Below are 23,777 nucleotides of genomic sequence, written 5' to 3'. Positions count from 1 at the left end.
TGGAATTGACCGATAGACCTAGTAACATGGGAGTATCAGGGCCTTGTCTGGAGCACGTGGGTGGCAGGAAAGACCATCTAGGGCTGGGTGCACGGGGAATGCAGACAGAGCAGAGACAGTGCTTCCAGTGGTAGCTGGGCCAGGGAGGCAAGAGAAGGGAATTTATTTTGCTTTTATGTGGAAGACATGACAGCAAGAGCTGAAGGAAGTGATTCAGCAAAGGGGGTCCCTCGGGACCACATGGTGAGAATGGCTGAGCTGCCCCCACTGTGCTCCCAGTTATATGAGTGTCTACATTTGGCCTTGGAGGGAAGGAGGGGACACCGAGAACAAACGCTTGTCCCCAGCACCCTTTGTTCCTTAATGAGAACTGTCAGTGTGTGACTAAGATCCCAGGCAGATGCATAAGGTTAAGGAGCCCATGGGTCCTAGCATCTTTGCCACAGACAGACCACTAAGCAGGCACCAAGAGGGGAGAAGGCAGAGGGGAGAGGGCAGAGGGAGAAGGCTGGCAGCAAAGGTCCTCTTTCACTTGGTGCTTCCGTGTAGCATCCATGATATAAATGATACTTACAAGATGGTAACTTGCATCTCAAATTCATTGTCAGTTCAACATGCAGTTGTAGAAACCTGAATTCTGTTTTATCTTTTGCTTTTGCATCAGTGATTTTCAAAGACTTTGACTGGGCCATCCTCTCTTAAAGAGAAGAATAAGAAGGCTAAGATGTGAGCTCTTCAAAGCCCAGCTGCTCTGGCTGCAGGTTGGGGAGGGAGACTGGCAGTGAGTATCCCTCTCTCTTGGCTGAGAAGCCCCCAAGGCTGAACCTCCTGTTCCAGATCATCCCAGTTCATGTTGAACAGCAACCATATCGGTTAACACTCTGTGAGCCCTGGGCATCTTATCTCACTTGATGTTCACAGTATAGGAGCTGTGGACTCCCAGGTGCACAGCCGTGCAGGCATCTTTCTTGATTGTCACCAGCGCTCTCAGCCTGCAGGCAGCACTAGGCCCTGTGCCCATGTTGGTAGGTGGTAAGTGTCACGGCACTCACCACAAAGGTGAAGTTTTTCCCAAGAGAGGGGCACGGGATGGGGCACAGACTCTGGGGGAGCTTGAGCCTGGAGGGGTGGCAGGCTTCACAGACCCATGGACCCGCCTGGACCCTGGGGAGGGGTGGGATTGGGAAGGCAGGGAACAGATGAAAGGGCTCCAGGCTTGGGTTGTCTCCCAGATGGAGGCTGGATGGAGCAACAGGAGGGTTGTCTGGGGCTCAGAGAGACCAACCAGCCTGGCGCTTAGAAGACCGGCTGGAGGGATGGTAAGTAGTCAGACTCCAGAATCTATCAGAGCAGTCAGGATGCCGTGTGGCACACAGATGTCTCCCCTCTGCCACCCGGACCACACCCTCACCCATGAAGACACCCCGATCCCCTCTGTGGGCACAGAAAGCTTAGTTACAGCCTGGAGAGTCCTCTCCCCAACCATGTGCTTCCCCGGGGGAGAGGGGCACAGCCTGCTTGTTTAGAGGCGGTCCACTGGTGGTGCTGCCATAACAAAGTACCACAAACCATGCTGCTGAAATAACAGAAAGTTACCGTCTCACAGTCTGGAGGCTGGATGTCTGACCAAGGTATCTGCAGGGCTGGTTCCTTCTGAGGCTGAGGAAGGATTTGCTCCAGGCTACTCTCCTAGATTCTGGTGGCCGCTGATGATCCTTGGTGTTCCTTGGCCTGTAGCTGCATCACATCCCCCATCTCTGCTTCATGTTCACCTGGCGTCCTCCCCATGGACCACTTTTCTCATAGAAACATCAGTGCTATTGGATTAGGGGCCACCCTACTCTAGTGTGACCCTATCATAACTAATGACTCCTAAAACAACCCTATTTCCAAATCAGGTCACACACTGGGAGCTAGGAAGTCACTTTCCAGAGTTTTGGAGGACACGATTCAACCCATAATAGTCAGTCAGAGCTGCATGCTCTCCCCCAAATAATCCATAGATTGGGTCAGCCCTCTTGCCCCATGGACCATAGAACAATACTTGCTAATACCTGGAGAGCAGTTGCCTCACTACAGATGTTGCTAGAAGCACCTGACACATCTTTAACTCTTTGATCATGAGACCCATCCCCTATAAGAGAGGGATGGGTCTCATCTTCCAGATGTGCAAATGAAGCAGAAGCCCAGAGAGTTTAAGTGAGTTACTCAAGGTCACACAGCAAGGAGTTCAAATGCAGGCAGAGGCTGCACAATCACCCTGCCTTTAGGACACAGAGCGATCCTGAAGACCCTGCTCCCTCCTGCTGGGGAAGACTTTCCCCTACTTGCTGTGCTATACGTATGCACCTGGCGTGGATTTAACACTATAGAGTTGCTTTGACGCTAGTGCGTTTTTATATACAAAAACAAATCATGCTGGAAAATCCGTATGTGTGTCTGTGTGTTTAAGAGCATTTGTCTAATTACCTACTAGAGACGTTTTTGTCCCCAAAGCAATCACGGTGCAGAGTATTCTTCTTATTCCGAGTGTCTGCTGCAGAAATGGAAAATAGTAAATCAAGCCTTGCTCTCTGGGAAAAAAAGAAAGTCTACTGAATAAAAGTCAATATTATAAAAAGTGTTCTGCAGCAGAAAAGAGCACGTTCCGTCAGGATAAATAAAGAAAAGAAAACGATTTAAACCAAACTTTGCTTCAAATTAAAATGCAGGTTTATTTTTAAAGGAAGAAAAATCACCTCTCACTATAAGTGTGTGTCTGGGGCACAAACCTCTGATAGAAAATTGGCTCTGCCTTAAAATATTTTGTGTATAGTGATTTCTTCCTTTAACGTTTTGAAAGTGTTATTATCTTTGGATACATATCAACACATTGTAGATGCAAAAGGGAGCAGCCTGTGGATACCAGAGAGAATTTTCAATAACAGAATTACAGTGTCGTAGCCAACAAACCCGTCCTTCCTCTTGAATTACACTCAGTGTGCAGAGACTTTCTAAGCATTTTGTGAACTCTGCCTTAGTCTGCTCAGGCTGCCGTAACAATATGCTGTTGAGTAAGTGGCTTAAATAACAAAAAATTGTTTTCACATATTCTGGAGGCAGGAAGTCCAAGATCAAGGTCCCCAGCAGTTTTGATTCTTGGTTAGGGAGGACTCTCTTCCTGGCTTGAAGACAGCCACCTTTTTCACTGTGTCCTCACATGTCAGAGAGATAGGGATCAGTATTGGGATGAGAAGTGGGGGAGAGGGAGAGACTGAGAGAGCTCTCTTTATCTCTTCTTATAAAGAATCTAATCCTATTGGATCAGGGTCCCATGTTTACGATCTCCTTTAACCTTCATTCCATTATTACTGCAAATACAGTCACACTGGGGATTAGCGCTTCAACACATGCATTTTGTGGGGATGCATTTCAGTCCATAACAGCATACATGTAATGTTTATGGGATGTGTGTATCCACATGTGAAGGCTGGGACCATTGCTGGTTAGGGTGTTTCTTCTGGGAAAATCACTTTAAAGGATAAACATAAAGAACGTGGTATTTTTACTTTTTGAAAAATCGTTGCCATTACTGGTTTCCTATGAACTCACCACGTTTGCCAACCTGTGAGATGATTCAAACCCATAGAAGAGATTTCTCTGAGATCAGTTTGTGATCATAGAAGCTTGGTGGTAAGAACGAAGTAATATATAACTTGTCAGTGAGCACACTAGGGTTTATCCTATGAGGGAGAGTCTTTATTTTCTCCTCTTGAAAAAGAGACACACCTGCTATAGCAATATTCTGGGTTAAATAATTAAAGTGATTTGTTTCAAATGTATAAAGGATCAGAGGTCTGGCCAGGCAATATTCTGACCCCTGACACTGCCAAATCTTGTCTCCATTGAAGTAAAACAAAGTCATGGGTGGAAGGCAGAGCCGCTTCCTATTCTCAGCACAGCCAGACCCAAGGTCAGAGGGAAAGCTGTCACTCTCAGTCCAGCTCAGGTCACAGCCTGTGTCAGGGGCTGATTGAGACCCACCTGGATCTCTTATCGTCCCCTGTGATCGAAAGTTTGGGATTAACAGATACACACTACTATACACAAAATAGACAACCAACAAGGACCTGCTGTATAGCACAGGGGACTCGACTCAATATTTTGTAATGACCTGTAAGGGGAAAGAATCTGAAAAAGAATAACTATATACGTATGGATAACTGAATCATTTTGCTGTACACATGAAACTAACACAACATTGTAAATCGACTCTATAAAAATAAAGAAAAGTAAATTTTTAGAAAAAGATCTAAAAGGGAAGATTTTTTAAAACATTTTAAAAAGCAGAGCACCTGAGAACGGGCTCCCTCTCCAGTCCTGGACTGAGAGTGACCAGTAGGGTGTCCTCCCCCAGGGCCGCTGACTCCCAAGGAGGAGACACTCAGACATAGAGGGGCGTCTGTCTGAGGCAAGGACAGGGATCCAGAAGAAGGACACAGACTAGTGGTGTCCTCTCTCCCTTGGTGGCAGCCTGGGGACAGCAGCGATGTGCACTGTCCTTCAGAGCTTGCAGAGGATGTCCATGCTGCCTGTCACTGCAACCCCAGAGATGCTGACCATCTTTGGCTAGTGAGTGATTGGCCTGGTGGCCAAGACTCCACCCTCCGTGCACTTCCCTCTCCCAGAGCAGCCTGCTCCTATGTCAGGACAGCATCCCCATCACAGGGGTCCTGGACCTACATGTACAGATGCAGGGTTGGGCTTGCCCGCCAACTCCACAAGGGGCCAGAGGAAGGCAGAAAGCGCACTCTTACGATACACGATGGCGAACAACACAGTGCTGTGCTGGATTAATAAAGATCAGCCCGTCCTAAAACAATCGACCGAAAGACTCAGAAACCTTAGCTTCAGGGGCAGGACCTGGGGGCTGGCAGGAGGTGCTCTTTCACGAGACGTGTCCAGCAGTGGTGGGGTCCCCGCGGCAGAAGGATCCATCCCAGCTCGGCAACCTGGCCCACAAACCCTTTATGGCCTGCCCCTCACCTTGTCACCCTTGTTTCTGGATAATTCCTCACTGCCTCTGAGCTTCTGCCCAGCCCCTGATTCTAAGCCTGCCTGAGATGACTGCCTCTTGGGAGTCTTCTAGGACCTTCTAGATGGGAGAAGTTTCCCACCACTTGGGTCCATGAGCTGAATTTTCCTCTAATCCTTTTAATCCAGCTTTACTGATATTGACTTAAAAAAAACAACAGAAGTGTCCCTCTGGTACAAAACTGTAACTGTGTATGTGTCAAGATGATTTTAAGTATCCATTGCTGTGTAACAAACCACCCCCAAACCTAGTAGATTTAAACAGCAATTTACCATTCTTCAACTGGGTTGTTCTTTGTTCCAGGGTCACTCTGAGGCCCTTCCAGCCCGGAGCTTCGGGGGACCCGGTCCCCTGTCTTCAGCTGCCTTTCTGCTCCGTGGCCTGGAACAGCTCATCAGTCTGCCTTGGATGTCTTCTGCCTTGGATGTGGCCTGGAACAGCTCATCAGTCTGCCTTGGATGTCTTCGTAAGCCCCAAGATATAAGCCCCTCTGCCACATGATCTTGGGCGAAGGAAATCACAAGATCAGCCCGCAGTAGGGGGCATCCTCTCCACTTTTAATTGGGGGGTGGGCTGCACATTCAGTCTGAGGGGGCTTCTGGGGGCTGAGGCCTTGACTGCAGATCCCATTTCCTTCGGGGTCACCACTGTACTCTGAGCAGCTGATGAAGGGCTGCTCACAGAGCAGTCAATATTAATCGACTAAATGGAAGAGAATTACAAGGCTACGGTCCCTGCAAGGGCTTAGCGCACATGTAATGGCATGAGAGCCAGGCTCCAGGCGTCAGTGTCCCCCCAGAATTCACTAACCCTCAGTGTCATGGTTGTCAGGATCTGGGGCCTTTGGGAGCTGATTAGCTCATGAAGGTGGAGCCCTTGTGAATGGGATTACAGCCCTTACAGGAGGAGGCCAGAGAGCTCCCTTAACCCCTGTCTACCATGTGAGGACACAAGAGCAGACAGCCATCTGCAACCTGGAAGCCATCCCTTCCCAGAACCCAGCCAAGCTGGCACGACGATGTTGGCTGTCCAGCCTCCAGAACCGTGAGACATAAATGTCTGCTGTTGATCAGCCCCCGGTCTGTGGCGCTTTGTTACAGCAGCCTGAATGGACTACAGCAAGGAGGGCCTTGCCTTGGGAGAGTAGCCCAGAGGGAACCCTCTGATCCCTCATGTTTTAATCCTCTAACCTTCTCTGCGGCTGAGATGCCATCCCTGACGTGTGTAAATCTCAAGCCACTGAACGTGATAGAGAAGAAGGTCTTTACAGAGACCTATTAGTCTGTCTCAAACTTCTTTGCTTTGAACTCTACTTCTTTGGTGGGGAGAACCGATGGGCATGTGAGTCTGCTCAAGTTCACTTCAGGGCACTGACCACCACAGTGTCCACTGCAGGAGGGTCTGGGATGGGTGAGGGTCAGCGCCTCCAGAGGTGGTATTAAGGGTAATCCTTAGTTTGTTGTCTTTTATTAACATCATTAATTCCCATGGATGTATTTGAATGTGTCTGGATAACCACATTTCTGAAATCTTGGAATCTTGCATATGCACAGCTTTTAAAGTCAGTTGGATAACATCGCAAATTAAACTTCAGCTGCCTACGTATTTGTGGCAGGGACTCTGGCAGTGGAACCTCCGTGAGCGAGGACCCTGCTCCCAGTTCATCCCCTGGTGCACGTGCTGTGCTGCGTCCAGGTACCCCTTCTTCCTGGGACTCACCAGTCATCTTCTCACCTCCATCCCCTCCACGTGCCCTCCCTGCTGCCACATACGTGTCCCCTCAATTTGGAGTTTGGCTTTCTCTTCTCAGCCTTTAGACAGTGTCGTCATGACCACTTCCCCCAAAACAAAGCAGAACTTCCGGTGAAAGAAGTCCTGCAGTCCTCTCCTGCATGAGTGTTAGTTTCCTGTGGCTGCTGTGGTGATGACCACACACTCTTACTGACTTAAGGGAACACACGTTTTTCTTCCTACACTTCTGGAGTTAGTGTCTCACTGGGCTAAAGTCAAGGTGTCTGCTGGGCTGTGTTCCTTTCTGAAAGTTCTAGGGGTGGGTCTTCCCTGGTGGTCCAGTGGCTAAGACTCTGCCCTTCCACTGCAGGGGGCATGGGTTCAATCTCTGGTTGGGAAACTAAGACCCCACATACCCCGAGGCATGACCAAAAGAAATGAAAGTTCTGGGGGAGAATCTGTTACCTTGTCTTTTCCAGCTTCCAGGGGCTGCCTGAGTTCCTTGACTCACAGCCTTGTCCTACACCTTCCAAGCCAGCAGTGTTGCATCTTCTTGTACCTGTCTTCCTGAGTCATGGTTCCCTCTGGCTGACTCTTTTTCCTCCCTCTCCCACGTTTAAGGATACTTGTGATTATCCAGCTGGGTCATCCGGAGCAATCTCCCCATGTTAAAGTCAGCTAATTAGCAAATTCATTTCCACCTACAACTTTAATGTTCCTGTGTCGTGTAACCTACCATCTTCACAGGGTTTTGTTTGTGTGTCTGTCTTGGGGGGAGGAGGGGCTTATTCTGCTTAACATCATGTTCATTGCACATGGTTGCTGCTCTTTGTGTATCTCAGTCCAGATGTGCTCTGTCCAGGACAACAGCCATCAATACAGGACCCATTAGTCGTTACATTTAAATTAACTAAAATGAAATAAAAATAAAAACTTAGTTCCTCTGTTGTGCCAGGCAGAGTTCAAGTGCTCCAAGGACACCTGGTTTTTGGCCACCATATTGAATAGTGTGGGTACAGAATACCTGTGCTATTGCATAAAGCTCTGTTGGGTGACACTAGAGACTGTCCACCCCTGGAGGCAAGGGCAGTGTGTAGGTGCCCAGTGCTCGGCCTGCACTAGCATCAAACTGGCAGCCAGTCAATATTCACTGAATGAATGAATGAGTGAATGATACATGCAGTGCTAAAGCAGAAGGGGGTGTGTTACCTTTGGCCTCTTGTTTCGAGTCAACAAGCGTGTGCGTAGACATCTACAGTGGCCTGCATCCCATAACATCAACGTTTAGGGAGAAAGGGAATCAGGTTTCATTTGAAAATTATTTTAACTGACTTCAGCTATAGGTTGAAAAAGGCAATTAATGGTCCAAATGGCGAAAGCAGCCAGAGACAGACACAATTTGCCATTTGTCAATTTCTAATGGGCTAAAAGTTGCCTGAATTATTTTTCTCAATATTAGATTTTTCTAAATCTAATTAAGATCTTTTTCTCTCTTGTGTCTTTGAAACTCTGTCATGCCTGTTTCGGAGCAGTTGGAGGTATGTGTGTGTCTGTGTGTGTGTGTGTCTGTGTGTGCGCTGGTGGTGGGAGAAGGTGAGGCAGATAATTTAAGTCTAAAGGACTTAATTTAAGAGGTTCCATTTTCCAGGCATAGGAAATACATCTGGCATCAAAGTGAATTCTTTCACTGGACACTTGACTTCGTGCTAATTTGTGGTGTGGAGCAGACTTCAGACGACAGGCACGTGCAGTCCAGTGACAGTCTTCGGCTGTGCAGCGACTCTGTCCCCTGGCATCAGCAGCTTGTGAGGAAACAGAATGGGTGACATGGGAGGGGAGGGGGGACACTGCAGAGAGGAGGGGTGGGACGGCAAGGTGCCCAGGGAGGCTGCCTGGGAGCAGGCCTGGGGGCAAACTGGATGCTTTGTTCCAAAGATAATCGCCTCTACATCAATACAGCATCTCTGTGCCCTTTTACATAATTGTGAGATAACGGAAAAATATATCTATTTGGTCTCCGCCCCTGGTTCCCGGCACAGAGCTCCTACACCCCTTGTAATTTCCTGGGTGACAGGACCATCCTTTGTTCTACTGAGGCGACTCTGGGTGGACTCCTGGCTGGAGGCTGGTCACCAGAAAGACAAAGCCGTGATTAGAAGCTTAGAATTTTCATCCCTGCGTCCCACCCTCCAGAGAGTGGAGGGGGCTGGAAATGGAGTAAATGGTGGACCACGCCTCCGTGAGGAATCCTCTGCAACACCCCAGGAGTAAGGGGTTCTCTGAGCTCCCAGGTGGGAGAGCACAGCCATGTACCCTGAGGGGTGCACCCCAGCTCCACGCGGACAGAAGCTCCCATGCTCGGGACCCTCCCAGACCTGGCTCTGTGCATCTCACCTGACTGCTCACCTGTGTCCTTTCTCATATCCTTTAATAAAGTCGTGAACGTAAGGAAGTGTTTCCCTGAGTTCTCTGAGCCGCTGTAGCAAATTAATGGACCCTGAGGAGGGGGTGGTGAGACCTCCGATTTGTAGCTGAATTGGGCAGAAGTTGGGGTAACCTGGGGACCGACTACTTGCCTTTGGGATTTCTGAAGTGGGGAGTGGTCTTGTGGGACTGAGCATTTAACCTGTGGGATCTGATGCTGTTTCCAAGTAGACAGTGCTCCAACTGAGTTAGATTGTAGGACACCCAGCTGGTGTTGTAGGACTGCTTGGAATTGGGGGAAAATCTTACATATCTGGTGTCAGAAGTGTTTTGAGTGTGATAGTGGCCTTGAGAGTAAAGGAGGGACCTGGGAAAGGACTTTCTCTACAATAATGTATACAGTATGTTATGTTAACCATTCATGAGGGAAAAGAGAATATTTTAAAATGGTTTTTAATACAAATATAACTACCGCCTGCCCTTTTTTGTCCATTCCAGTGGCAGCCAGAGAAGAAACAGAACAAAATTCCTGCTTTTTCCTGCCAGCACATTTATCCTCACTGTGGTTCTCAGAGAATGTTAATTAGGGAAAATACCGTAGATGTCCCCCAAAGATAAACGTCCACACTTCTTTTTAACCGTTATTTTCTCAGGACATGATATTCTGTGATACTCTTTGAAAAGCATGATATTGTTTTTGTTGAAAAGTTCTCTCTTCTCAACTTTCTGAGGAAAAAAAACAAGTGCACACTCGCAGACTGGCCCCATTTTTTCAGGCAAAACAAACGGTGTGTTTTCTCTTCCCACAATGAGGCTCGTTTGCAGCTGCCTCTGCAAGCACTCTGTGGCCAAGAGAAACAAAGCAGGTTCTCCAAGAAGTAAAATTAATTACCTCTATTTGCTACATATACAATATTTTATGCATTAAGGACACCATTAATATATACAAACACTCAATGTTGTACAGTATTTTATTAAGTTCACTTATCTTGCCCTTTCACTTTATTATTACATTACAGAATAAAAAGCACTACTAACATATCTTGTGTCAGATAATTGCATTTCTTTTCTTTGTTTTTTTTTTTCCTCCCTCAGAAATATAGTTCACTCAGAGAATATCCAAAAAAGAAAATTAATATTCAGATTTGACTAAAATTAATCGAGTACTTACCATGTACCAGACAAGGCATTGGGGACATTTGTATACATTACCTCATTAATGAGGAAATTATTATCAAACCCTGGTTTTGCACTAAAGCACAGAGATGTGAGGCTGCTTCCCTTACGTGACACCAGAGATAAAGAGATTCTAATTCCAAAATAAGGATGTTGTTTATACCCAATGCATCTCCTTCACAAATTGTTGGAAGAGAGTTGGGAATTTGAAAAACTGTAGGGAAAATATTATTACTTATAACTCAACAACAACAAACAACCCAGTTAAAAACGGGCCAAGGGCTTGAATTAACATTTCTCTAAACATATACACATGGCCAATAAGTGAAAAGATTCTCAACGTTACTAATTATTAGGGACTTGGAAATCAAAACCACAATGAGATACTACTTTATACCCATTAGTATGGCTATTATTCAAAAAAGAATCTAAGTGTTGGTGAGGATGTGAAGAAACTGGAACCCTTTTCCACGGCTCATGGGAATGCAAAATTGTGCAGTCGCTGTGGGAAAAGTCACGGCAATTCCTCAAAAAAAATTAATGTGTAATTACCATATGATGCCATAATTTCACTTCTGGACATATATGCAAAAGCACTGGGCTTCCCTGGTGGCACAGTGGTTGAGAGTCCGCCTGCCGATGCAGGGGACACGGGTTCGTGCCCCGGTCTGGGAAGATCCCAAATGGTGGGGAGCAGCTGGGCCTGTGAGACATGGCCTCTGAGCCTGCACATCCGGACCCTGTGCTCCGCAATGGGAGAGGCCACAGCAGTGAGAGGCCTGTGTACCGCAAGAAAAAAAAAAGAAAAAAAAGCACTGCAATCAAGGACACGAATAGACATTTGTATATCCATGTTCATGGTGCCATATTTCACAATAACCAAAAGGTAGAAGCAACCCAAGTGTCCATCAACAGGTGATGGATACACACAATGTGGTACATGCATATAATAGAATATTATTTAGTCTTGAAAAGAAAAGAGGTTCTGACACACACTATAATATGCACGAACCTTGAGGACCTTATGCTGAGCAAAACAAGCTGGTCATAAAAGTCAAATTATTTTTCCACTTCTATGAACTCTATCAAATCCATAGAGAGAGAAGGTCAAATGGTGGTTGTCCGGGACTGGGGGAGGGGAACGGGGGAAGCTATTGTTTAAGGGGGACTGAGTTCGGGAAAATAAAAAAAAACTTCTGGAGATGGATGGTGATGACGGTTGTACAACAATGTGAATGTATTTAGTGACACAAAACCGTACACTTAAAAATGGATAAAATGGTAAATGGTACATGATGTATATTTTACCACAATAAAAATGTATTACTCATGTAAAAACGACTACTGCCAGAATTTAGGGAAAAAACCTAGATTAGAAAGCATAGTGTAATATAAAATGATGAGAAACGGACATCTTTCAGATTTACAGATCTCCTGAAAACCAAGGTGGGGAAACAAAACTGAGTTGTTTAGTTGCCTATTTAAATGATGTAAGTATCAACGATCCGAGGTATAAAGATTTTAATGGCAGTAGCTGCTAAGTCAGCCGCGGGGGACCCAGAGCCGTCTCCTCCGTCATAACCAGGTAGTGGGCTCACTCTCCCAGGGGCCCGCTGCCCTGTTTTCTCTCTCTGTTGGAAACATTGTTCTGCTGCAGACCCACTGCTTTCTTTCTCCTCTTCCCTTTCCTGGCTCTTGACTCCCTCCGTCCTGCAGGAAGCCCTGGTTTAAGCCCGATCAGTGGCAGGAGGGGGCAGCCCCATCCTCTCCTTTAGACTAAGTTATGAGCCTCTGATACCAAATTCATGATGATAAGAATCGCCCTGCTGGACGCTGATCTAAACGCATGACCTGGGTAGCCAGCAAACAGATCAGGGACAGCACGGCCATGCGATGCTTAGAGCAGGGTGGCCAGCAATGCTGAGTTATTTGGCCCCGACCCATTTCCCTTCATTGCGTGTAATCTGGGCACAGGCAGAGATGATATTCACAGATGAGCTGTGGCTGCGGTGCCTTGTCCTTCAACGCCAAGGAACACAAGACCTTAAGGTGAAGTCATTCCCTGAAGGGTACATCTCCCTCAAGTCAAATTTTAATGGAAATAAGTACCTCTGTACCTCAGATTTAGTTCTCTTCTCACAAGCTTATTTGGTGCAGATGGAGACTGATGAAAAAGAAGGACTTGGGCCATTAGCTTCAAGAGAAAGAAAACTCCGCTGCTCAAGATATGAAATAAAAGAGCCATATTCCAGATGGCATATCTGAAATTGTGGAGGAAAATGCCGGCAGATGGGCTAAGTCAGTAGCCGCAGCAACAGAACCTCGAAACCTCAAGGCAAAGGCAGGAAAAGCTGAATTTCCACAGGTCCATGTCAGAACCTTTTGTGAAAGCTTTGGATGTGTAATTTACTGCAATTGATTATGAGGAAATTCATTCACCTATCGGTGCACCTGCACACGCATGCACGCGCACACACACATGACTGTAAGTAGTTAGGAAATCTCAGGTGCTTTTTTTTTTTTTTCTGTTTGGCCATGCCATGTGGCTTGTGGGAGCTTAGTTCCCTGACCAGGGATTGAACCCCGGGCCGTTGACAGTGAAAGTGCCAAGTCCTAACCCCTGGACCACCAGAGAATTCCCTCAGGTACTTTTTGTTTCAGGTGATAGAAAGATTCAGAGTCCAACTGCTAACATCCTTGGTCTTTCCTCAGCATTGCTTGGGCCACGTATTTATTATTTGAGGAAGAAAGTTGACCTGCACTGAGATATTTTCATCCTGCACATGACGCCCTCTGCAGGGGTCCCACCTGTGTTGTGCTGGGGCCTGCTGAGCACTTTGGGAGCATGCAGCCACCATCCTCCAGGGCTCTCAGCTGGTGCCCGTCCTGCCAGCATCCTCCTGTCTTGCCTGAGTTGGGCTCAGACTCCATATCCAGGCGTTAGAAACACACATCTTCTATTTACCAACACAAGCTGTCAACTCTGCAACCTCACATCACAAATACGAGAACAAGTGGGGATGTAGATAATGCCCAGAAACAGTGAAGTGGGGCATCTTAGGTGGGCTTCCAAACACCTCTGTGAGGGACCCCTAACAGGAAATGTGAGCTTGGGAATGGGAAAGTAGTCAGTGTTGGTGGACTCATGATCAGACAGTGGCTAGGTATGAAGTAAAAAGTGCAAATCAGAAGATGGAGAAGGATTCAGGTATTTGGGGGAGTGGTTCACACTCTACACCTAATCACCCTCCAAAGTGAGGCGGTCTGGAGGGTGAGCAGAGGGCACACGGTGTCTGTCACTCAAGTTGACTCCCCTTCAGTAAGAAGTAAACATTTTTCATCTTCTTGTTAACTCTTCTAGCAGGAAAGGACACAGCCATGGGGGAAAGGGGTGAAATGGGATCACAGATGCAACCTTACTTCTCATTTTACCTGCATCTGCACATGGAAGACAATTTAAGACTCAATAAAGATAATGTGTTGGTCACCGTATAGCCAATATTTCTGGTGAAAGTTTATGTTAGAGGTTACAAGATTGATATATCAATTTAAAGTCATAGTACAGCATTCAGTCTGAATTTTCCAGACAAGTTTATATTACTTCGGGCTGAATTGATGAAAAATAGAAAACTCTTTACATAAGAGTGAAATACGATGAATCTAGTTCCCAGTTCAGAATTTTCGAGTAGAGTTTTCCTTGTCATTTTCCCATCTTTCTGAGCACAAGGAGAGTTAGTGATGGGTAAAAGCAAAGTATAACGGGAGCCACTGGGAAGGAAACACTGCCTTTAACAAGAAGCCCCATTCCCACCTAGGAAATGGGTTGAGGCAGCAAAAGTGGTCCACTTGTTCCCCTGAAAAGTCTGTTCTTGCTGCCTCAACTGCTTAGAGCCTGCAGTGCAGCAAGTTCTGGAGTCTGGTCTAGTTCATCCTCATCCCCAATAATTTAGAAAACATAGGCTCCATTCACTTTAAAAACCCACATTGACACACCCATTAGAATGGCCCAGATCCAGAACACTGACAACACCAAATGCTGGTGAGGATGTAGGGCAACAGGAACTCTCACTGCTTGTGGGAAAGCAAAATGGTGCAGCCACTTTGAAAGACAGTTTGGTGGTTTCTTACAAAACTAAACACACTCTTAACCATATGATCCAGCAATCTCACTCCTTGGTATTGACCCGAATGAGCTGAAAGCTTATGTTTACACAAAAACCCGTATATGATGTTTATAGCAGCTTTATTCATAATTGTCAAAACTTGAAAGCAACTAGGATGTCCTTCAGTAGGTGAATGGATAAATAAGCGATGGTCTACCCAGACAGTGGAATATTATTCAGTGCTAAAGAAAATGTGTTATCCAGCCATGAAAAGTCATGAAGGAACCATAAATACATATTATTAAGTGGAAGGAGCCAATCTGAAAGGGCTACATACTGTGTGATTCCAACTATATGACATTCTGGAAAATGTTCAGAGACGATATAAAGATCAGTGGTTATCAAGGGGAAGGGCGAGTGAACAGGTGATGCACAGAGGATTTTTAGGGCAATGGAAATACCCTGTATGGTACTGAAATGATGGATACATGTCATTCTACTTTTGTCCAAACCTATAGAATGAACAACACCAAGAGTGAACGTTGATGCGAGCTAAGAACTTTAGGTGATGTGTCAGTGTAGGGTCATTGATTGTAACACATGTACCACCTGGTGAGGGATGCTGATATTGAGGGTGGCTATGAGTATGTGGAAACTGCACTTTCACGTAATTTTGCTGTGAACCAGAAAATACTCTAAAAAAATCAGTAGAAGATCTGAATAGACGCTTTACTGAAAAAGATGTAAGAATTGACAATACGCACATGGAAAATTGCTCCACATCATTAGTCATTATAAGAACATAGTTAAACTATATGAGACACCTCTATGCTATTAGAATGTCTAAAAATGCCAGAGAAAAATGGACAGTACCAAGTACTGGCAAATATGGGACCCACTGTAACTCTCAGACATTACTGGTGGGACTGTGATAAGATCCAATCAGTTTGGGAAACAGTTGGCGGTTACTTAGAAAGTTAAACATACACTTACCCCAGGACCCAGCCATTCCATTCCTAGGTATTCACCCGGGAGAAGTGGAAACATCCATCCACACAAACACTTGGACACAAATGTTCACAGCAGCATTATTCATAATAGCCCCAAAGGGGGACAACCCAAATCACCTGGTGAGTGGATTACAGAGTTCGGTGTATTCATACAGGTCACACTGCTCAGCTAGAAGAAGGAACAGTAAAGTCGGGGTGATGTGCACAGACACACACAACATGGGAGATATCAGAAGCATGATGCTAAACCAGACACAAAAGGGCACCAAGCACGTGACTCCATTTATGTGCCATTCCTGCAAGAGGAAAAGCTCAGGGGACAGGAGTCAAATCCATGGTTGCCAGGAGTAGAGGGTGGGGGGAGGGATGCCACGTAGGGAAGGAGGGGGACATTGTGGGTCTGAGGGAATTGTGCTCCGTCGTGACTGTGACTGTGCTGATGGCTACACAACAGTGAACACTTGTCCAAGCTCAGGGGCTGTGACTCTATGCTTCAAGAGGTGATTTTGATGCATGTAGATTATAACTCAATAAATATGATTTTAAAATATTGAAATAAAAGACAATTCTTCCCTAATTAGGTTTGATTTTTTACCACTTCCCTCCGGCATAAGACCAAGTGACATTGGCTGTGGGGAGGTGAGTGGGGGAAGGGAGAGGAGGGACCAGGGTGCAGGGGGTATCTTCTCCTACCTGAAACAGCCCAGGTGAGTGTGCAGGTAAGGTCAGAGTGATGCTCTCCAGTAGTGACAAGGTGCAGGCTCCTGGTCTGTCAGTGCAGTGGAGGGGGTCCACACAGCAGGGTGAGGAGGGGACACCCAGAAAAGCCCAGGTGTCCTTGGAACTGAAGGTCAGTGGCTGTCGGCTGGTGAGGCTCCACGTGGGCACTGAATGCACTTCGCTGCTGCTCCAACAGCGACCGGGTGCCCTTCTCCCCACAGAGCTCGCAGCCGCTGGTGTGTGCCCCAGAGTGCTAGACTCTGCTCAAGTCCAAGGATGTGCCTCCCCACTTCAGTTCCTTCCCCAGGCTTCATGTGCCTTTCCTTTGAAAGTCAGTCTCCTATGGGTGCGTTTGGACCATTGGAAGTGATTTTTATACAGAAGGGGTAACCCTGTAACAAATGGCCCTTCCTTTTTTGTGATGTTTTTTTTTTAGGACCACACTGGAAGAGACAGTAGCGGTATGTTAAATGTAGTACTGAAATTTCAAAACGCCTACATATTGCCTGTTATATTTTAAAAATTCTAAAACCTAGATAAATGTCAGTATTTTCTACTTGTGCGAGATAACCTGTTCTACGCCAGTGTGAAATAGCACTGTCCGTTTTTAATTGAGTGAACATTTTATTATCTCCCTCTTGAAGCCCCTGTGACCGTTTATCCCACCACACCCACCATCCAGGTGCACACGTGCACCCACGCACGCACACACACTCCCACATGCACACACAGGCACACACACACACACCCAACATTCTTCATTATTGCACATATATTGTCTTTTTTGAGTCGTCACTTCCTAATCTTACTGTCTGTGGCCCATGCTAGTTACTAGTGAAGCCCATTCAAGGAAAAGTCATACTTCATTAACCTTTATCAATCAACGAAATAAGTTTTATTTTGCTCATGCTATAAAAATCACAGGAAGGTAAGAGAAAACCCTGTTCGCAGCATCTGCTGGGAGCCACTCCACACATAAGTGCAGAAATGGCATTTATGAGCCCACTCGTGTGAGGCTTGAGGAGGCAGATTCATGAAATTGGCCAAGATTTGGATTAAATTTAAGCCATTCTATACAGCTCTACTTTTGATTAAGGCTGTGTGTGCAGTGAAAACCTCCCATCTGAATAGAACCTGGGTCTTTAAGAACTTTGAATGTGTGCAAATCTAAATTGAGCTCTGAGCTTGACCCAGCGGTGAACAGTGGGTCAATTCACATTGAGTATTAAGGCACGGACGAAGGAGAGAGCACACCACCCTTTTAAAATTTGGCTTTGGATCAGAGTTTATAAAAATCAGGATCAACACAGAGACAAGTCACTCCATCTTACTTATTATATTATGAGACCAAGTTTCTAAACAGAGGATGCCGGTAAGACAATTGAAACCAACAAAGGAGGGAAAAAAAAAAAAAGAATGCCATGTGTATCCATCCACACACTCCCCCCTGAAAAAGAAAAGCTTACCAGGTGACGCAGAGTGGCCTTTCGAGGTCCTAGAAATGAGTTCTTCTCTTTTTCATAATAGTACCCAAGGACCCATTTGATCATAATACTTAAAAAAAAAAGAAACTGCTTTTGATCTGACTACGCCAACCTAGTCTTTTCCCTTTACATACAATTCTACATTTCCGTCTGCCACTGTTTTCTTTTTCTCTGATTATCAGCAGATGTGAATGGACCATCCTAAGCCTTGGAGCTTGTTTTAATATCTTTAAAAGATTCTCATCTTATTCTCCAGGAGCCACGGGATAAGAGATGAAGTTGTACAGTTCATGGTGAGGCTGAGGCTCCTCGTGTCACAACAATTCTGGGACAAACACTTGAAGAGGCTTGGCCTTAGTCCCACTCACTGTCGAAGCCAGCAGGCAGACATGCAGGCAATGGGGTTCCCAGAGGATTTGGATAGCACAGTGTCCCCCAAAGAGGGCCTGGCTCCAGAATGCTAATTATGTAGCTGTTGAGGGTATAGCCTTTTTCCATAAAGACATACTTCATCTCTAATAAGATTCTGTGCTGCTGGGCCACTTCTAGGGGACCCCATAGCACAGACTTCTGCCTCCTGCTCTATTTCCAAGCATGAAGTTTCCTCTCGTATATGACTCCCTCTGCCTGCGTCCAGGTGAGGAGACAGTCTGTGCCCACGTGCAGTTGGATTATGTGGGAACCCTGGCACGGCCACACAAGCGAGGCGTTTGGAGAAACAGAGATGCCGAACTCAACACATAGAGCAACCCCCAAAATACAAGGAAAGTGAAATATATGTACCACATCTTATATTACTCAGCCATAAAAAGGAGTGAAACAATGCCATTTGCAGCAACATGGATGGACCTAGAGATTGTCATACTGAGTGAAGTAAGTCAGACAGAGGAAGACCAATATTGTATTATATCACTTATATGTGGAATCTAATTTTAAAAAAAGAGACACACATGAACATATTTACAAAACAGAAACAGACATACAGATGTAGAAAACAAATTTATGGTTGCCAAAGGGGAAACATGGGGGAGAGGGATACATCAGGAACTTGGGATGACCATACACACACGACTATATATAAAATAGGTAACCGACAAGGACCTACTATATAGCACAGGGAACTCTACTCAATACTCTTTGATAACCTGTATGAGAAAGGAATCTGAAAAAGAATGGATAGATGTATATGTAGAACTGAATCACTTTGCTGTACACCTGAAACTAGCACAATGTAAATCAACCATACCTCAATAAAAAAAAAAACAAAAAAAAAAACAAAGTAAAATAACTGAGTCGTCCAAGACAGTTATTCTGTAATGGAGTGCTGCTTTATAGTTGTGAACTGGAAACTACAAACCAACCCTTATAACTTGATTTAATAGTAGGTGATTGCGTCGGCCTTGTTATCCCATACACAACACACAATGTTAAAATTTTCTTACTACCTAGAAAAGACGTATATTCACAATTCATTGGTGGGAGATGCTCCATCTCTGGAATTTGCAGTACGGCTTCAAGAAGAGAGTCCGTTAGATCCCATGTGGTAAGGAATGGAGTTGTAAGGAATGCTTTCTGCTAACCCTTGAAAAGCCCCGTAACTGCTTATTTTCTTCCTTTTATAGATATTGTGGTTGATGATCACAGAGGTCCGTGCACCTGCTGGGAGACTGAGATAGGGAACTGTCAGCTCTTGACCTTGTGTGTGAACAGATAGTTATTACGGATATGGATGCAGACATATGACACTTGAGCCGCGTGGCAGGGACCCTGCGCCTGAGAAGCAGGTGTCTCCCCTCAACATGTCTGCGAGTTAGCTCGAGATTCAGAGTGAAATCCAAGAGAAAACGGGTCCAATTCCCAGGCGAGCCTATGTAATTCCCTGGAACCCACATTGTCACGGGACCACAGGGACTACTTCTGAAATCTACAAGATGGAAGAGGCATTCCTGAATGGCAAGGATTTGTGAAAAGACAGGGGTCTGAAAAGCAGAGGGCTCTGAGGGACCATGCACTGGACTGGCCTCTTAGGTCTGGATTCCAGGCCACTTCTTCTGTTAATGATGTGAACTTGGTTATTATGTGAACTCGCCCTTTTGTCAATCTCCCCATCTGAAAATTGATAGGACTGGATTAAGATTTCCTAGCAACATCTTTAATGGTTTGTTCGGTGGATAACTCACCAATTCCCAACTCTCAAGTTTCTGCATATGATGTGAACACACAGATCATTACAGCTGCGTTTGCCTCTGCTTCCCCTCTCTGTACATCAGGAGCTTGCCCATTTTCTTTACAATGTCCCAAGTAATGTGGAGATATTCACTGCATTTATATGATCACTCATTTTTCTCACATGTGGACAGCAGGATTTTCCAGAGGCCACAGGACTGGGCTATCCCAGCTGATTAAGTACAGAAGCAGAGAGAAAATCAGACTGCCTTCTATGAAACCAGAGAGGAAAAAGATTTGCAAAAATGTAAAACTATGACGTCTTTCTATTTTCTTTTATGTTTTGGAAATTATTGTTATTTTTTTTTTATTTTTTATTTTTTTTAACGCGGGCCTCTCACTGCTGTGGCCTCTTCCGCCGCGGAGCACAGGCTCCGGACGCGCAGCCCCAGCGGCCATGGCTCACGGGCCCAGCCGCTCCGCGGCACGCGGGATCCTCCCGGACCGGGGCACGAACCCGCGTCCCCTGCATCGGCAGGCGGACTGTCAACCACTGCGCCACCAAGGAAGCCCTGTTATTTTTTTTAATTGAAGTATAGTTGATGTGCAATGTTGTGTTAGTTTCTGCTGTACAGCAAAGTGGTTCAGTTATACATATACATATATTCTTTTTCATCTTCTTTTCCATTATGGTTTATTACAGGCTTTTGAATATAGTTCCCTGTGCTATACAGTAGGTCCTTGTTGTTTATCTATTTTACATATAGTAGTATGTATCTCCTTGCCCCAAACTCCTAATTTATCCCTCTTTTCCTCTTTCCCTTTGGTAACCATGTGTATTTTCTATGTCTGTGAGTCTGTTTCTCTTTCATAAGTAAGTTCATTTGTGTCATATTTTAGATTCACATATAAATGATATTTGTCTTTTTCTTTTTGACTGACTTCACTTAGTGTGATAATCTCTAGGCCCATCCATGTTGCTGCATATGGCATTATTTCATTTTTTTACGGGTGAGTAAGATTCCATTGTACATATGTACCACATCTTCTTTATCCATTCATCTGTCAGTGGACATTTATGTTGCTTCCATGACCTGGCTATTGTAAATAGTGCTGCTATGAACATTGGGGTGCATGTGTCTTTTTGAATTATGGTTTTCTCTGGGTATATGCCCAGTAGTGGGACTGCTGTGGTAGTTCTATTTTTAGTTTTTAAGGAACCTCCATACTGTTCTCCATAGGGGCTGTATCAATTTACATTCCCACCAACAGAGCAAGAGGGTTCCCTTTTCTCCACACCCTTTCCAGCATTTATTCTTTGTAGATTTTTTGATGATGGCCATTCTGACCAGTGTGAGGTGGTACCTCACTGTAGTTTGGATTTGCAGAAAAGTGTTTTAACACATAAAGATGTGTTATATAGATTAGCATGTCATGGTTTCACTTTTGAATTAATGAATAGACATTTAACACCTTTCTCAACTTTGATTTTCAATATGGTGAAAATTAATAGATTAAACCCACCTAAACAAAAGCTCTTTGAGATCTTCAATAATTTTTAAGAATATAAAGGAGTCCTGAGACCAAAGTCAAGAGAACTGCTGGGCTAGTTGGTATCATTTTATTATTAACCTAATCAAACCACCAATTTTTGTGAGGCAAATCAAATGAAATAAGTAGCATGACATACCTTACAGATGTCTAACCCTTGGATCATCTGTTATTAAAATTGTATATTATTAAATACAATGGATGTTTGATCTGGTAAGGATGCCTTTGTCACATTTGCCATAGAGCTAGATGTTATCACAATTTAATAGCAAAAATATTCATTCAACAGCGATTTTGTTTGGTTAATATATGACTAAATACACATCAAAGTGTTTCTTTTTTAATGTATAAATGTGTGAATTGTAAAACTTTATGGAGACAAGATAATGAAATAATTATCGACAATAAATAATATAATGAATGTTTGATGAAAAGGAAACAATGTCTAGTGTGAAATAAAACAAAGAACAAAAACCTTAGAAATGTTTCATTTTCTCAAAAAAAATGAGCAAGGGAGAAGAGGAACCCAGTCTGTAGGGAAGAGAGGGGTAGGGAGATGTGAAGAAGAGTGTGGTCCGGGGGACACCTAGGTTTCTGAATAAGAGAGGAAGGCCGATGACAGAACCCGAGGGGCCTCGGACCCAGGCTCTGGCGCTGCGGCCCCACCCAGCTGACCCTCTGTAACCGCTTCTGGATGCTGCCTCTGTGTCCTCCCAGTAAATCTCAGTCCTATAGTTCACATACTTTCTTGTAAGAGCATAAAAGGGTCCTCAGACCCAAAATCACGAGAACTGTGGGCTTCTCAAAATTACAGTGTCCTGGCGTTTTTTACAACCCGGCATACCTAGCTATGACGTTGTTGACCCTAAGAAAAGAAGGAGAAGGAGGAGAAAAAGAAGTAGAGGGAAATTAAAAGAGGAGCCAGGGGATAGGAAGGGATGAGGGGGATGTTGGAAAAGGCTTGACTCACAGCCCTGGGATGAGGCCTCTGTCCCTTCCAGAGCAGAACTCAGAACTCACACTAGATCAAAATCTTGACGGTCAAATATCCTCCAATCCTTTTTTCTTTAGAGCACGTGTATTTTATGCCAGTTAGCTTTTACAGATGCTTTTCTAAGAATAGCAATTTTCCCTTAAAACACTCAGCGGGAGCGCCACAAACTCCGACAGGAGCCGGCCCTGGATCCTGTAACAGGGTTGCCCATTCTTTCCTCCTTTCTGGACCATCCAGGTCACCTGCGGCTTGAAGACTCACCTATGCCTCTACCCAAAGGCCAGGGACACATCCTCCAGCTCCTGCTCAGAGCTCGTGCCCCAGGGCTCTCTCACCGGACAGGTGAGCTTTCGGTTAAATAGCCCTGGGGTCTCCTATCTGAAGATGAGCCACCGCAGAAGGCCCAGGGCACCCCCCGCCCCCACACACACAGAGAGCAGGTCACAGGAGGATGGGTGCTCAGGTCAGGGGGAGGGAGAGGCACCTGGTGGCTGTTTCTATGATGGGCTGGATGGACCAGTGGGGTGGCCGGGGCCTCTTCTCCAAGTCTGCGTGTGTGAGTATAAGTGAGCTGCTAGTGAGAATTAGTGTGTGTGAGTGAGGACGTGCAGGGCGTGCGACTGCATGCCTGTGTATTCAGGAATGTGTGACTGTGTGTGCCCTTGTGTACGTGTGTGAGAGTGTGGGTGGGTGTGAGCAGATGTGCAAGCCCAGGCCCAAGCCGAGGGGTGCCCTGCTCTCTTACACAGGCCCCTCCTGCCAGTACTCGCAGGGGTCTGATGTCAGTAGGCGACTTTAATTATGTGCCCGGAATATTCCTCATTGAGCTTTGAAGAACACTTGCCAAACTCAGGATAATTTGTCTACGATTGCTTACCTTCGGGCCTCAGGCGGTCTCTGAATGTTTAATTTAAAATAACAAGGCAATATTCCCATCGTGAACATTTGCCACGGGAAAGGGGTAAAGCAAAGCTAGGACCAGTTCAGCTTGTCACAGGTCGGGGGAAGTTGCCTCTTGTGTCTGTGATTGATCGACAGGCTGGTGGGCAGAGAGGGCTGCTCAGGGGGCTGGCGTCCGTGTAGACTGCCACCCACGTGGGCACGCGGAACTGGTGGTGAGCCTGGGCTGGGGACCTACTGGCTTTAGCAGAGTGTAGGCCAGCCTGTGCACATCTGCATCCTGAGGAAGCCAACTGGTACAGCGGTTACATGTAAAACAGACCTGCAGCCCCGTGCTGGTGTTCTCAGCTGGGGTCAGAGTGCTTCCTCGAAACATTCACCCAGGACAACCCCAAAGCTTGCCACGCAAAACCTTGTTTGTGGAGACCCCAGGGCAACCCAGAC

The sequence above is a fragment of the Neophocaena asiaeorientalis genome, unplaced genomic scaffold, assembly GCF_003031525.2.
Source record: "Neophocaena asiaeorientalis asiaeorientalis breed wild unplaced genomic scaffold, Neophocaena_asiaeorientalis_V1.1 scaffold52, whole genome shotgun sequence".
In the NCBI taxonomy this organism is placed as follows: domain Eukaryota; kingdom Metazoa; phylum Chordata; class Mammalia; order Artiodactyla; family Phocoenidae; genus Neophocaena; species Neophocaena asiaeorientalis.
Note: the sequence above shows the minus strand (reverse complement) of the source record.